The 16,195-nt window shown below is 46.8% G+C and overlaps 2 long non-coding RNA genes across 2 annotated transcripts in view; one reads left to right on the forward strand and one right to left on the reverse strand.

Moving 5' to 3' along the window:
* Window positions 1-16,195, forward strand: part of LOC309695834 — a 237,029-nt gene that overhangs the window by 95,461 nt on the left and 125,373 nt on the right. The window lies entirely within an intron of this gene.
* LOC309695832 overlaps window positions 5,110-16,195 on the reverse strand; it is a 350,850-nt gene continuing 339,764 nt past the window's right edge. Inside the window, exon 2 of the long non-coding RNA XR_014273248.1 lies at window positions 5,110-5,161. This is a non-coding gene — a long non-coding RNA (uncharacterized lncRNA). The remainder of the gene's footprint in view (window positions 5,162-16,195) is intronic.

The following is a 16,195-nucleotide window of genomic DNA, read 5'->3' on the forward strand; positions in this document are numbered from 1 at the left end:
CTACACTAAACTGGGAAAAGCTAAAGAAACATATACTGGAAGACACGGGGAGAACCACACACGGCATGAGGGAGAACGCGACGCCGAACAGAGGAAGACGCAGACAGAAATACACAGAGGGTTAACGAGGAAAGTGGGAACACACGGGGAACACAGGTGACACAGATAACCATAACGAGACAGGGCGGAGTGAACATAACACTGACGGGTACAGGCACAGAGGTTCAGACAGGAGGAGAGAGAGCACGGGGAAAACACAGACATAACAGGCTGGGGAAACATGAAACAACCACAAAGGGAGACGAGGGCTCATAAATATATAGAGGGCACACAGGGGGGAGAGAGCACGGGGAGAACTTAGACATAAAGGGCAGGGGAAACATGGAATAAAACATAAGGAGAGACGAGGGCTCACAGATACACAGAGGGGCACACAGGGGGTAAAAGCCATGAAGGGAAAACACTTAGGGAACAACACAACAGGGCAACTCAGAAAACACGGTCTAAATAAGGAACGAAATACAAAAATACATGGAAACTAAGAATACTGGGCCCACATGGCCCAGGACCATGACATCACCCCCCCCTAAAGGGCTGGCTCCCGACAGCCCAAACCCGAGAAACAAAAACAAAAACAGAAAACAACCCACCCAGGGCGGGAGGCGGGGGACCAGGACGGAGGGACCAGAACGGGAAACAAAACAAACAACAGAAAACACAGGAGCACACGACCATAGTCAAAATAAAGTTCAGGGGGCCGACCCAGAGCCCACAGGCACAAGAGTTCACGGGTCACACGGTCGGGGGGCCGACCAGGCGGGTGGCACAGGTGGCAGAGCTGGTCCGGAGGCCGGCCGCGCGGAAGGCAGCGGCGGCGGCGAAGGAGACGACGGAGCAGTTCAGGGGGCCGGCCGCGCGGAAGGCAGCGGCGGCGGCGGAGGAGACGACGGAGCAGTTCAGGGGGCCGGCCGCGCGGAAGGCAGCGGCGGCGGCGGAGGAGACGACGGAGCAGTTCAGGGGGCCGGCCGCGCGGAAGGCAGCGGCGGCGGCGGAGGAGACGACGGAGCAGTTCAGGGGGCCGGCCGCGCGGAAAGCAGCGGCGGCGGCGGAGGAGACGACGGAGCAGTTCAGGGGGCCGGCCGCGCGGAAGGCAGCGGCGGCTCTCCAGTGTCAGGCGTGCTGGCCATGGCCCGGTGGGCACAGGACCAGACGAAGCACAGGCTGAAGGCTCGGAGGCTGCTGCAGCTGACGAAGGCTCGGAGGCTGCTGCAGCTGACGAAGGCTCGGAGGCTGCTGCAGCTGACGAAGGCTCGGAGGCTGCTGCAGCTGACGAAGGCTCGGAGGCTGCTGCAGCTGACGAAGGCTCGGAGGCTGCTGCAGCGGGCGAAGGCTCTGAGGCGGGACCAGGCGAGGCAGCTGATGAGGATGCTGGACCAGACGAGGCAGCTGATGAGGATGCTGGACCAGACGAGGCAGCTGATGAGGATGCTGGACCAGACGAGGCAGCTGATGAGGATGCTGGACCAGACGAGGCAGCTGATGAGGATGCTGGACCAGACGAGGCAGCTGATGAGGATGCTGGACCAGACGAGGCAGCTGATGAGGATGCTGGACCAGACGAGGCAGCTGAAGAGGAGGCTGCGGCAGACGAAGGCTCTGAAGAGGAGGCTGCGGCAGACGAAGGCTCTGAAGAGGAGGCTGCGGCAGACGAAGGCTCTGAAGAGGAGGCTGCGGCAGACGAAGGCTCTGAAGAGGCTGCAGCAGACGAAGGCTCGGAGGCCGGGCCAGGCGAGGTTGCAGAGGCTGAGGCCGGGCCAGGCGTAGCAGAAGCACAGGCGGATATAGCCGGGCCAGGTGATGACGAGGCGGTCGCAGATGGCGGCTGGACAGGCTCCTCGGGCCCTCCAGCTGATGCGGCGTGAGGCTGAACGGGCCCCTCGGACCCTCCAGCGGAGACAGGAGGCTGAACGGGCCCCTCGGACCCTCCAGCGGAGACAGGAGGCTGAACGGGCCCCTCGGACCCTCCAGCGGAGACAGGAGGCTGAACGGGCCCCTCGGACCCTCCAGCGGAGACAGGAGGCTGAACGGGCCCCTCGGACCCTCCAGCTGACGTGGCATGAGGCTGGTGCGGTTCTCCCGAACCCCCAGCTGACGAGGAAGGTGGCTGAATGGGCTCCGAGGCTGCTGCAGCTGACGAAGGCTCGGAGGCTGCTGCAGCTGACGAAGGCTCGGAGGCTGCTGCAGCTGACGAAGGCTCGGAGGCTGCTGCAGCGGGCGAAGGCTCGGAGGCTGCTGCAGCGGGCGAAGGCTCGGAGGCTGCTGCAGCTGACGAAGGCTCGGAGGCTGCTGCAGCGGGCGAAGGCTCGGAGGCTGCTGCAGCGGGCGAAGGCTCTGAGGCTGCTGCAGCGGGCGAAGGCTCTGAGGCTGCTGCAGCGGGCGAAGGCTCTGAGGCTGCTGCAGCGGGCGAAGGCTCTGAGGCTGCAGCTGACGAAGGCTCTGAGGCTGCAGCTGACGAAGGCTCTGAGGCTGCAGCTGACGAAGGCTCTGAGGCTGCAGCTGACGAAGCACAGGCTGGACTAGGCGTAGCAGAAGGTGGCTCTGGAGCTACTGGGGCCTGAACTGAAACAGGCGGCACTGGAGCTACTGGGACCTGAACTGAAACAGGCGGCACTGGAGCTACTGGGGCCTGAACCGGGGGTGACACTGGTGTACTGGGGTGAAGGCAGCGAGGATGCAGTCTCTTTCTTAAGGGAGGATCGAATGATTTGGCGATAAACCTAGACGGGAAAAGATGCCGATGCTGAAAATACCAGGCAGCGGGGGCTAACTGAACTGAGGGTGGCTGCGAGGGGGCTAACTGAACTGAGGGTGGCTGCGAGGGTGCTAACTGAGTTGTGAGGGGCTGCGAGGGAGCTAACTGAACTGACCTGGGAGGAGAAACACGAGCAGGAAAAGGAGCAGGCTCAGAAAAAACTGTCCGAGAAATGGCAGGCTCAGGGTCGACAAAAATAGCTCTATCAAAGATGAACCCGCCGTCCACTTCATGTTTTGTAGTCTTAGCATTGTCCGGTTTATGGCGGCGGGCGCGCCGCCCCCTTCGAGCAGAGGAAGCTGGCGCGATGGGCGCTGATGGCGCCAACACAGAGGGTGACGTAGTGGTGAGTTCCCCGTCGTCCGCCCCCATCCTTGCCAGAAATGAGGCAGGCGAAAAATAGCCTAAGCGGATCGGAGACGGCGAGCGGCTGGTAGGCTGTGCAGCAGGTGAGAGGTCCTCCTCCGGGATGAGCCAGGGTTTCCGCCGGAGCTCGTCCTCCCGATAAGCCCGTAACACCTGCTGCCGCTCTTCCTCGCCAAAGTCTATGGCTTCCGTTGTCTCCGTGCGCCACGCCGTGCGGCCAGACCGCGGTGAAGACGCGGAAGCCGGCGGGGTGCGGGCGGAAGGTGTGTCTGTGGCGAGCCTCACCGTTCCAACTCTGACCGCTACTGGCTCATGAGACAGCGGGGAAACGGCGCAACGGCACGGCTCTGGTGAAGGTGTACGCCCACCGGGCCGCTGCTCCTGCGGACGGAGTTGGAGGGTGGAGGCGAGAAAGTCGCTGACGAGGGGGTGCAGCGTCTCCCATAACCAGGGGAACACAGATACGCACACCTCTATTTGGCGGGCGAACTCCTCTCGTTCCTCCTCACTGGAACAGTGCAGCCACTTGTCGCAGAGAGACTCCACTGTCCGGACGATCCCCCTCCTCCGTGTCGCTGGGTCCGACATGTTCGCGTCGTCCTGGAGGTCCGCGGAGGGGTTGTGAACTGCTGGGTCCATGTTGTGGTCGCGTTCTTCTGTCATGTTTCGGCCGTGTGGCAGGCAGGATGAGGACCCAAATTGCAGACTCACACACACGGGGGATAAACTCAAAATGCAGCTTTATTGCTGATAAGTGATAAACAATAATGATGATACAAAAAGCAATACAAAACTACACTAAACTGGGAAAAGCTAAAGAAACATATACTGGAAGACACGGGGAGAACCACACACGGCATGAGGGAGAACGCGACGCCGAACAGAGGAAGACGCAGACAGAAATACACAGAGGGTTAACGAGGAAAGTGGGAACACACGGGGAACACAGGTGACACAGATAACCATAACGAGACAGGGCGGAGTGAACATAACACTGACGGGTACAGGCACAGAGGTTCAGACAGGAGGAGAGAGAGCACGGGGAAAACACAGACATAACAGGCTGGGGAAACATGAAACAACCACAAAGGGAGACGAGGGCTCATAAATATATAGAGGGCACACAGGGGGGAGAGAGCACGGGGAGAACTTAGACATAAAGGGCAGGGGAAACATGGAATAAAACATAAGGAGAGACGAGGGCTCACAGATACACAGAGGGGCACACAGGGGGTAAAAGCCATGAAGGGAAAACACTTAGGGAACAACACAACAGGGCAACTCAGAAAACACGGTCTAAATAAGGAACGAAATACAAAAATACATGGAAACTAAGAATACTGGGCCCACATGGCCCAGGACCATGACAACTACTAATTAATTACCGTTGAGCTCAAAGGTCCTATTAATAAACGGTTAAGGAATGTGTATTTATGACGACAATTTGTGAGACTGGTAAACTTATGATACGTACGATGGTCTTTCGTTCTACACGGTGCATTTCAAGGTCCTGCACCCATCCGGCGGTAAACTGTACCTGGGCTTGTTGCAGTGACCTGAAGTTACTAAACTTCATGAGTGTATGCACTCACTCCAAGAACCGTATGATTATAAATATGCATATAAATATGCTACGATGAGATAGCTGACTTCATCTAACTAGCAAATGTTGTCCAGGCTACGTTGGTGATGCAGTTTTTTTTAATATGTATGATATTTTTGTCATGCGATTTTAAAGCTGGTCCTACAACCGCATCCAAGAATAACATGCAGCTTATCTCAGAACCGTCGGTGAAAATTATTCTTGGAGCTAGGTTTAATTGAGCTGCATTTTAAAGAGGTGCAATTTTACAATTTGTGTATATTTTCTAAGTTCACTATTTTGTCATGTGTTGAGAAAAACACAGATTTTAAAATTACATGGTCTAATATTTACATTTAGCATAACTGCAACATGCTTTTTTTTTTTTTTTTTTTTAAAGACTCGAAAGGACTTGAAATTCAAAGTTTCAGACTTGTGACTTGACTCGGACTTTTACACCAGTGACTTGAGACTCGACTCTGACTTGCCTGACATTACTTGAGACTTGACTTGAGACTTGAGGATAAAGACTTGAGACTTACTTGAGACTTGCAAAACAATGACTTGGTCCCACCTCTGGGAATCAGTGCTGGATCTTGGAACAGAGTCACAGATAACAGTTCTGATGTTTTCTGCTCCGGCTATGAAGGACCAAATAATGTTAAGAAATATACTCTAAAACACTTCTTCAGTAAAGACTCAGAGAAGAGAAACACACAGAACTTCTTGCTAGCAAGGGCAGCCTCCAGAACTGAGACTCGCACTGAGAAACTGCCCCGATCTTTATTTATACTTCAGTGAGCGTTTGTTCCTTACATTGGAATGTGGAGGTGTACGTGTGTGTGTGTGCGTGTGTGTGTGTGTGTGTGCGTGTGCGTACGTGCCTGCGTGCGTGTGTGTGGGTCTGAGTGTGGCCCCATAAACGACTTCCCTTAACCTGCTGGTCTGGAAAATCCAACAGTTCATCTACACTCAACAAAAATATAAACGCAACACCTTTGTTACTGCTCCCATTCCCCATGGGATGGATGTAGAGACCTAAAATTCATTCCAGATACACAATATAACCATCCCTCCCAAACAGTGGTCACAAATCAGTCCAAATGTGTGGTAGTGGGCACATCTGCCATATTGAGATAATCCATCCCACCTCACAGGTGTGCCACATCAGGATGCTGATCTGACATCATGAGTAGTGCACAGGTGTACCTCAGACTGCCCACAACAAAAGGCCACCCTGGAATGTGCAGTTTTGTCTCACAGCAAAATGCCACAGATGCCACAAGCAATGAGGGAGCGTGCAATTGGCATGCTGACAGCAGGAATGTCAACCAGATCTGTCGTAAAGAAGCACTTAAACCAAACCTGACATAGCTACGTTAATCCTACCATAAAACAATAAGACAAGGTACGACCTCCCTAGGATGTGGGGGTGAACACCCTGGAATGTTACAGACCTCCAAGGATGAGACATTCTTTCAATATGCCACCAACTATATACTTCTACACACAAATGATTACATGCAGTATTCTACCATATGCAAACTTCCATCCATCCATCCATCCATCCATCCATCCATCTTCATCCGCTTTATCCGAGGCCGGGTCGCGGGGGCAGCAGCCTAAGCAAAGAGGCCCAGACCTCCCTCTCCCCAGCCACCTCCTCCAGCTTATCCAGGGGAATACCAAGGCGTTCCCAGGCCAGCCGAGAGATATAATCTCTCCAGCGTGTCCTGGGTCTGCCCCGGGGCCTCCTCCCGTGGGACATGCCTGGAAGACCTCACCCAGGAGGCACCCAGGGGGCATCCTTGTCAGATGCCCGAACCACCTCAGCTGGCTCCTTTCGATGTGGAGCAGCAGCTGCTCTACTCTGAGCCCCTCCCGGATGGCCGAACTTCTCACCCTATCTCTAAGGGAGAGGCCAGCCACCCTTCGGAGGAAGCTCATTTCTGCCGCTTGTATCCGCGATCTCGTTCTTTCGGTCACTACCCACAGCTCGTGGCCATAGGTGAGGGTAGGGACGTAGATCGACCGGTAAATTGAGAGCTTCGCTTTTACACTCAGCTCCCTCTTCACCACGACGGACCGGTGCAGCGTCTGCATTACTGCAGCTGCAGCCCCAATCCGTCTGTCGATCTCCGGCTCCCATCTCCCATCACTCGCGAACAAGACCCCGAGATACTTGAACTCCTCCACTTGGGGCAGGAACTCATCCCCGACCTGGAGTGGGCACTCCACCCTTTTCCGGCTGAGAACCATGGCCTCAGATTTGGAGGTGCTGGTCCTCATTCCCGCTGCTTCACACTCGGCTGCGAACCGTTCCAGTGCGAGCTGGAGGCCCTCACCCGATGAAGCCAACAGAACCACATCATCCGCAAAAATCAGAGATGAGATTCTGAGGCCACCAAAGCCATAAAAATTATGAATAGAACCGGAGACAAAGGGCAGCCCTGGCGGAGCCCATCACCCACCGGGAACGAGTCCGACTTATTGCCGGCAATGCGAACCAAGCTCTTGCAACGGTTGTATAGGGATCGAATGGCCCGTAGCAATGGGCCAGACACCCCATACTCCCGCAACACCTCCCACAGGACACCCCGAGGGACACGGTCGAAGGCCTTCTCCAAGTCCACAAAACACATGTAGACTGGTTGGGCAAACTCCCATGCACCCTCAAGTATCCTGGAGAGGATAAAGAGCTGGTCCAGTGTTCCGCGACCAGGACGAAAACCGCATTGTTCCTCCTGTATCCGAGGTTCGACTAACGGACGAACTCTCCTTTCCAGCACCCTGGCATAGACTTTCCCAGGGAGGCTGAGGAGTGTGATCCCCCTGTAGTTGGAACACACCCTCCGGTCCCCCTTCTTAAAGATGGGGACCACCACCCCGGTCTGCCAGTCCACAGGTACTGCCCCTGATCTCCACACAACATTGCACGCAAACTTATATCATTAAAAGATTATACTGACTACTAAGTACAATTTTCCATTGACAGAGCCCTTTGTGTTTGTGTTTAGTGCAAAACAAAAAATGTTAGCATGGCCATGCTAAACCGAGACAAGTAAATAATTAGCTCAAAGCTCCTGTGTGCCTCTGGTGTAATTTTATACTTTGTAGTTTAAACCAAAAACCACATAAACTAGACCATATTCTTATTTTTATCCTTTTACCTGGTAGTTTGAAACACATTTTTACATATTTTTATGTAACTCTCTAACCTTATATTTCTATATTTTATTCAGCAGAATAATAATTATAATAATGGGTTATAATAATAGATTGGGCTGTTGGCCAGATCTCCTTAAGAGGACAGCATATGTGATGTCAGTGAGAGTAAAAAAGCCTTACAAAAAGCCTTACAAAAAACAATTAGATTAAAAAGAAAATGGCATTAAAAAGGAGGCAGGACAGAAACACAAAAATGAAGGTAATGACTGAGTGGGTAAGGAGAAGTGTAGCCTATGCGCGTGTGTATCCCATATTCTACAAGCAGTGATATTAACTCTTGTATTAAGATGATAATTCCTCATTTTATTCCACTAGAGATTTCTTAATGACCCGCCTCCCTCTCTCTTCTCATGCTGTCACTCTCTCTGCTTTAATCCCATTTTGTTTCCTCCCTTATTGCCTACTTATTCCCTCTCATTTAGCTCTGATTAAAATGTGTTCACTGATCCTCCTCTACCCCTATTCCTACCCTCATTTTCCCTTTCTTCATCTCTACACAACATTATCTCAGATAATTTATTGTTTCAAGCCCTGCTGTCCCTCAAAACATTCAAAGCAACATCCAAAATTTTACCAAAGTTCAATTAGAGAGTTGACATAGCACCAAGACTTTAGTTTTCTTTACTGATACAATTTTATATAGTTATTTATTTTTGCAGAACAGAGACCAAGGCCTTATTACACAGACTGAGTTTAACAAACACAAGTTATCTTTCTGTTATCTGGTTTCACCCAAACATTGACAATCAGGCTTAGCAATTGCGAAAAGCTGGTTATCAAATCATAAAGTAAACCCAAGACTTTCCTTACATGTTAACATGAAAGGGATGGTGCTGTATGTGTCAGCTTTATGCACTTTGGTCAGAAAGACTCAAAAATAATGACTACAGGGAGTGAAGAGTTATTAGGCAAGTTGTATTTTTGAGGAATAATTTTATTATTGAACAACAACCATGTTCTCAATGAACCCAAAAAACTCATTAATATCAAAACTGAATGTTTTTGGAAGTAGTTTTTAGTTTGTTTTTAGTTTTAGCTATTTTAGGGGGATATCTGTGTGTGCAGGTGACTATTACTGTGCATAATTATTAGGCAACCTAACAAAAAACAAATATATACCCATTTCAATTATTTATTTTTACCAGTGAAACCAATATAACATCTCCACATTCACAAATATACATTTCTGACATTCAAAAACAAAACAAAAACAAATCAGCGACCAATATAGCCACCTTTCTTTGCAAGGACACTCAAAAGCCTGCCATCCATGGATTCTGTCAGTGTTTTGATCTGTTCACCATCAACATTGCGTGCAGCAGCAACCACAGCCTCCCAGACACTGTTCAGAGAGGTGTACTGTTTTCCCTCCTTGTAAATCTCACATTTGATGATGGACCACAGGTTCTCAATGGGGTTCAGATCAGGTGAACAAGGTGGCCATGTCATTAGTTTTTCTTCTTTTATACCCTTTCTTGCCAGCCACGCTGTGGAGTACTTGGACGCGTGTGATGGAGCATTGTCCTGCATGGAAATCATGTTTTTCTTGAAGGATGCAGACTTCTTCCTGTACCACTGCTTGAAGAAGGTGTCTTCCAGAAACTGGCAGTAGGACTGGGAGTTGAGCTTGACTCCATCCTCAACCCGAAAAGGCCCCACAAGTTCATCTTTGATGATACCAGCCCAAACCAGTACTCCACCTCCACCTTGCTGGCGTCTGAGTCGGACTGGAGCTCTCTGCCCTTTACCAATCCAGCCACGGGCCCATCCATCTGGCCCATCAAGACTCACTCTCATTTCATCAGTCCATAAAACCTTAGAAAAACCAGTCTTGAGATATTTCTTGGCCCAGTCTTGACGTTTCAGCTTGTGTGTCTTGTTCAGTGGTGGTCGTCTTGCAGCCTTTCTTACCTTGGCCATGTCTCTGAGTATTGCACACCTTGTGCTTTTGGGCACTCCAGTGATGTTGCAGCTCTGAAATATGGCCAAACTGGTGGCAAGTGGCATCTTGGCAGCTGCACGCTTGACTTTTCTCAGTTCATGGGCAGTTATTTTGCGCCTTGGTTTTTCCACACGCTTCTTACGACCCTGTTGACTATTTTGAATGAAACGCTTGATTGTTCGATGATCACGCTTCAGAAGCTTTGCCATTTTGAGACTGCTGCATCCCTCTGCAAGATATCTCACTATTTTTGACTTTTCTGAGCCTGTCAAGTCCTTCTTTTGACCCATTTTGCCAAAGGAAAGGACGTTGCCTAATAATTATGCACACCTGATATAGGGTGTTGATGTCATTAGACCACACCCCTTCTCATTACAGAGATGCACATCACCTAATATGCTTAATTGGTAGTAGGCTTTCGAGCCTATACAGCTTGGAGTAAGACAACATGCATGAAGAGGATGATGTGGACAAAATACTCATTTGCCTAATAATTCTGCACTCCCTGTATATTGACAAAGTTTTAGCTTACCTGAAGAAAGTAAGAAAGCTGGCAAAAACTCATACTGTATAAGTTAACAAACTTATCAGTTTTGCAGCTCCTTCTTCAGGACAAAAAATAGAATGAATCACAACTGAGTATTTCAGTATATTAATGTTTAAAGGATAGTTTTAGTAGGGTTTAAAAATCTGAAAGTGAGTAAAGAATCTGCCCGTCCATCTAGATCATGGGGGAAGCCTAAGCAGAGAAAGCCAAAGTTCTCTTACACTAGCCACTTCCTCCAGCTCATCTTGGGGAACACATGGGGCGTGCCTAGGCCAGCCGAAATATATTATTTTTCCAGCATGTCCTGGGTCTACCCTGGGGCCTCCTCCCAGTAACACTTCAGCCAGGAGGTGCCCAGGAGACATCCTAGGCAGATGACTAAACCACCTCCTTTTGATTTGAAAGAGCAGTGGATTTGCTCTGAGTCCTTCCAGAATGACTGAACTTCTCTATCTCGAAGGGAGAGGCAAGCCACCCTTTGAGAAAAGCTCATTTCCATGACTTGTATATGTGATCTCATTCTCTTGGTCCCTGCTCAGAGCTCATGATCATAGGTGAGGGTAGATAGACGGGTAAATTGATAGCTTCACTTTTATGGTCAGCTCTGTCTTCACCACAACAGACAAGTACCCCAGTCCATTTGACAACCTCCCGCTCCACTCTTCATTTGTGAAGAAGACCGAAGATGCTTAATTTTCTCATTCCATAGTCTCAGACTTGGAGGCACTAAATCTCATTCATGCTGCTTTACAGTTGGCTGCAAATCATTCCAGTGCAAGCTGTAGGCAACCCTCTGATGAATTGAACAGCATCCCATCCTCTACAAAATGCAGACACATGATACTGGGCCACCAAAGCCATCTGCCACTTGGCTCCTTTCTTTCCTCAAAAATTATAAACAGAATCAGTGATAAAGGGCTTTCCTGGCAAGGTCCAACATCCACTGGCAACGAGTCCCAAACTCTCATTATGGTTGTTTGTGAAACGAATGGCAATAGCAACAGGCCAAATACCCCATACTCCTGAAGCACCTTCCACTAGATCCCCCGAGGGCTGCAGTCAAATGATTTCCCTCTGTCCACAAAACACATGTAGACTGATTGGGCAAACTCCCAAATCACCGTGACATATCCTCAAGAGAATAAAGAGCTGGTCCAGCATTCCACAACCAGGACAAAAGCCACATTGTTCCTACTGAATCCACGGCTTGACTAACAGATGGACTCGCCTCTCCAGTACAGTAGTGTGATTGCTATATAATTGGAGCACATCCTCTGGCCCCCTTCTTAACCGTCTGTAATACTTAATGGCGGGCTGGCATGTTTCTACTACTGTTTGTATATAAAAACATTTTTGTAAACACTATATTTTAACATATTTAAATAATATCAACAAAAAAAGGATATATGACAAATATTTTGCAATATTTTACCCCTGAGTCACCTCAAATGCTCTGGCCAGTGTTCATAAAGAGCGTGCAGGCTGCCTGCTGTTCACCTCGTAATGCCAGGTGTGGACCATCCCCAACTATCTGCTCTGGAGGAGGCTGTAAAACTGTGTGGAAGGAGTCTGATTTGGGTCAGTGAGTTAGTGAAGGGGACTTTAGTCAGATGACAGTAATACTGAGCTGAGTTGTTGAGGATTTCCAGAATGGTTCCTTTGGTTAGCACTGCTGTTTTTGCTGCTGTTAGCCAGTGTTACTGAAACTTTCTTTGAGCGTGCATCTAATACTCACAGACTTAGCGAATAAAGTAGGACAGTTGGATCTAGGACTTTTGGCCTATCATTAGCTGGTATATTGTTAGCTTATAACCAGCTTTTTACAGCTGGTTTCTGTCAGCTGTCTGGAGACGGGATCTGCTGAAAATCAGAACAATTGTGACAACATCTGGAATAAACACGTTTATGCATGTTTTGTGTGTTAGACTCCTGACTTCAGTTCAGGAGATGAGAGTTCAGGTTAGCAGTAAGGAGATCAGGATGAGACAGCAGTGGTCGACGAGGCACATGAAGAAGTGGTGGAGAAAGACTGGAGGAGTGGGTATGAACACACACAATGTCATGCAACCGCACGCCATGGGTAGTTTAAGTTCTTTTTTTTAAATTTTAAAATAAACTGCAAACAAATACATTTCAATCATGATTGATCACCCTTTTTTTTGTGGCCATGTGACCTAGTTTGTTACAGCATACTAATCAGGAAAACAAAGACAATACATGTATCTAAAAAAAAACGTCAATATTAATAAAGTTCAAGTCTCAAGTTTCACTTGGTGCAAACTCAGTTCATTATTCTTTTTCTGAAACCTAGTTAAAGGTATACTTTGGCAATTACAACTGCTAGTAGAGCTTTGGTGCACTTTAGCATTTAAGTGCATTTAATATTTGCTTAGCGGAAAGCTCGCTTTTTATGTTTCAGTGGACATTTTGATCTGGATACGTGCTTATCATATGACCATAAAGCAAAAAATAAAAACAAATAAAAAAGGAAATACATATGCAGTCACTACAATTATTAAAATTGCAAGCTGTTTTGTAACATGTTTTTAAAAAAGTTTTTTATGATAACATTTTTACCAGATTTTGAAAGCAAAGCTGTTCCTCGCATTCTGGTTCATTTCTATCAAGCATGTATTCTTCATGTGTTCTAATACATAAGCACAAACTGTAATAAGCCCTGTGTATATTCTTTTTTTGCTCCATTAATGTTCATTTGTAACTGCAGCAGACGATTGCCTGTTGGGACTTTTATGTTTTAAGTATTTTATTTTTAATTTTAAGCAGTCCGTTTTCTTTGCTTTCAGTGTATTTTTCTGTTCATAATGTTAAGCTGTCTGTTAAGCTGCTGTTATTGTTATCATATTTGCTTACTGCTGGTGCCATTTACAGCTTCAGTCAGAGTCAGAAGGTTTTGTTTGAGATTTGTTTTTTGTTCTTCTTTTATTCGGTTGTTGTTTTGGTCGTGCTCCAAACCAGCATTGACCTTTGTAAAGGGATAATCCACTAAATCGCCCAGCCGGCCATAAAGAGCTTTTTATTTACCACACACTGTCTCCTGGCATTTTAAACCCACTCTTCAGTCTCCAACTTAGCCACGATCCTCCCACTCACTCGCTTTCTCAGCTGTCTCTTTTTCCATTTTCATATCACTCATTAGCTTGAACTCTTGATCACTAGCTCTCAGCTCTATTGCTTACACATCCTTTGCACCTTCCTCAATGTACACCTTTTACTTCCTATCGTTAACCCTCTTTCGTTTACTCCTTTTCTATCTCGCGCATCTGTGCTTCTTCTGTTTATCCATATACTTTTCATAGTACCTTTCTCACCTTCTTGTGCTTTTTCCAATCAAACAGCGTGTGTCCCTGTAACCCTTTTGAGGAATGTACACAGGAGGGGAATGTAGACAGAGATAAACAGCCACACAATAAATGTCAGGAGCACAGAAACACTACATGCCATAAGCAGTAAGTTAACAGTGTTTTGGAGTTTTGTGTCATATGAGCAGATGCTTTAATCTATGCTCAATATGCCCTTGAGTAGAAATGCCAAAAATCAAAAACATATAAATCAGAAAAATCTTCATATTTAATTGCCAAAAGTGACTTAAAATGTCAAATTACAGTTTTTAATTTTTAAATTAAATTACTCATCATCCTTTATGTTTCACCGTTGAGTTGGAATGGTTTGGATGGGGCACTTTTGTCTTTGTTTACCAGTAAATGTTCTAAAATCTTTACACCTGATCGGGAACACTTTACCTTCACACTGAATTGAGCCAGCTCTGCCTCTTATGATCCTGATTATGATGCCTTGTGTGCATCTCCTAGATTAGGTGTTTCAGGCATGTCCGGCCAGCAGGGGAGAAGGGCAGAGCCAGGATATAAGGTTCTGTCTCAGCTTGTGAATGCCTTGGTTTGTATATGAAAGAGCTGAAGATTTTGTCCACAAGGGAAGTCTGGATATTGCCGCTTAAAATGCTAAGTGATAGGAAATGATGTGTGTGGAAGTTCAAGAGGGTATTAGATGTCTACTAGGTGGTGTTGAGTGTCAAGTAAACACATCTATGGATCAACAAAGAGAGGATATATTGTGCTGAAAATTAAATTAAGGGTAGGTCTTTCAGTTATTACCTTCATAGCATATATAAACATGGCAGAAATTCATTACTTTTTTTATTAATCCTTTATTTATCCAGGTAAAAAATCTCATTGAGATTAAAAATCTCATTTCCAAGAGAGACCTGGCATCATGGCAACAAGTCACATACCGCATAGGTATATAACATTTAAAACAAATACAGTATCCCATACAAACATGTGTAAAATATACAATAACAGATCAAATTAAGAGTACATTAAAAACAATCACACTGAGTAAAAGAGCTGTTCTCTCCTTCCTTCATTAGTGGGCTATGGCTTAAGTTTGTATATTAGTATAATATATTACATAGTTATATTATACTAAAGTTATTTCTTTTTTTTAATGTTTATCCCTGGGATCTAAACAATCACAGGCAGAACAGCACAACTTCTCTAACTCTGTAAATCTGCAGAAAACACATGCATACTTGTAAAATAAGTGAAATGCTGTTCACTTTGTCAAGCCATACTACAAACATTGAAACCTTATGAAAACATTATCTTCTGATGTAGGAAAACTGCATTCATGCTCAGTGGGAGATAATTTGGAAAGCACCTTTGTTCATTTCCCCTAATAATGTAAGGGAATGTAATGTTTTAATGTAATGTTTTGTAGCAGAAGCCTGATACCTTTTTGCATATAACTTTATTTTTAATGGGATTCAAATACCACATAAAACCTGAAAAAGGTGAAAAATATAACATGCATTAGTGAAATTTAATAACGTATTCTACTTTTCTTCATTAAAAAATGTAGTTTTGGTCAAAATTGCCTCAAGGTCTAATATTTCACTATCCTTCCTTTTGCAAATGAAATTCATAGCAATTTGCCTCAAAAACTGATACATGAATCATTAAGATTCAGAGACACTTTAGATTAAAGATATCACCTTATAAATGCAATTACCTTTGACTCAGTGTGCCGAAAAACATATGATACTTTCAAAAGGCAAAAAAATAAATCTATTCTCACATTTTCATGAAGTTCCTGAAAACAGTTGTGGTCTTGTATGTGCACTCCACAGAGCTCGGTGTGTGTAAATGTGAGCATCCAAGAATCCGTCTTAACAGCACAAGCCAACCTACAAATCTCATGAAAGACTCACACGTCACACACACCTATCCAAAGAGGCTATTTAAAAGGGCTTTGATTCCATATAGACCTGTCTCACACCCTTATACACCCTCCACAGAGAAAAGCTGTGATAGTAAAATATTGTTCAGCAGCGTACTGGGGTCCGTTCTTCGTACCTCGCTTACGACATCCAAGATCAAATCATCGCGCTAACTTTGAGCTTGCTATCCCGGTTCTCCGAACACACCTGTTGTTGACGATTAGTATAGCTGGATGAAGTAATGTGAGATCACTGGGTGGCTTAACAGGGGCTACGCATCGATAGTAGAAACATTGATCGGCAACCCTTTGATTGGTCGGCGAAAATGTCGAAGGAGCGCGCTCAGTATTTTTTGGCAGCAGAGTAAGAACTCTTGAGTGAGGGATTTCAGGAGTTTCAGAGTTTAATTAAAACGCAAGGGAACACTGCAAAGGCTGCAAAAGCAAGGAGAGAGGGCTGGC

Source organism: Aulonocara stuartgranti (genome assembly GCF_965226115.1).
Source record: "Aulonocara stuartgranti genome assembly, chromosome: 19".
Classification (NCBI taxonomy): Eukaryota; Metazoa; Chordata; class Actinopteri; order Cichliformes; family Cichlidae; genus Aulonocara; species Aulonocara stuartgranti.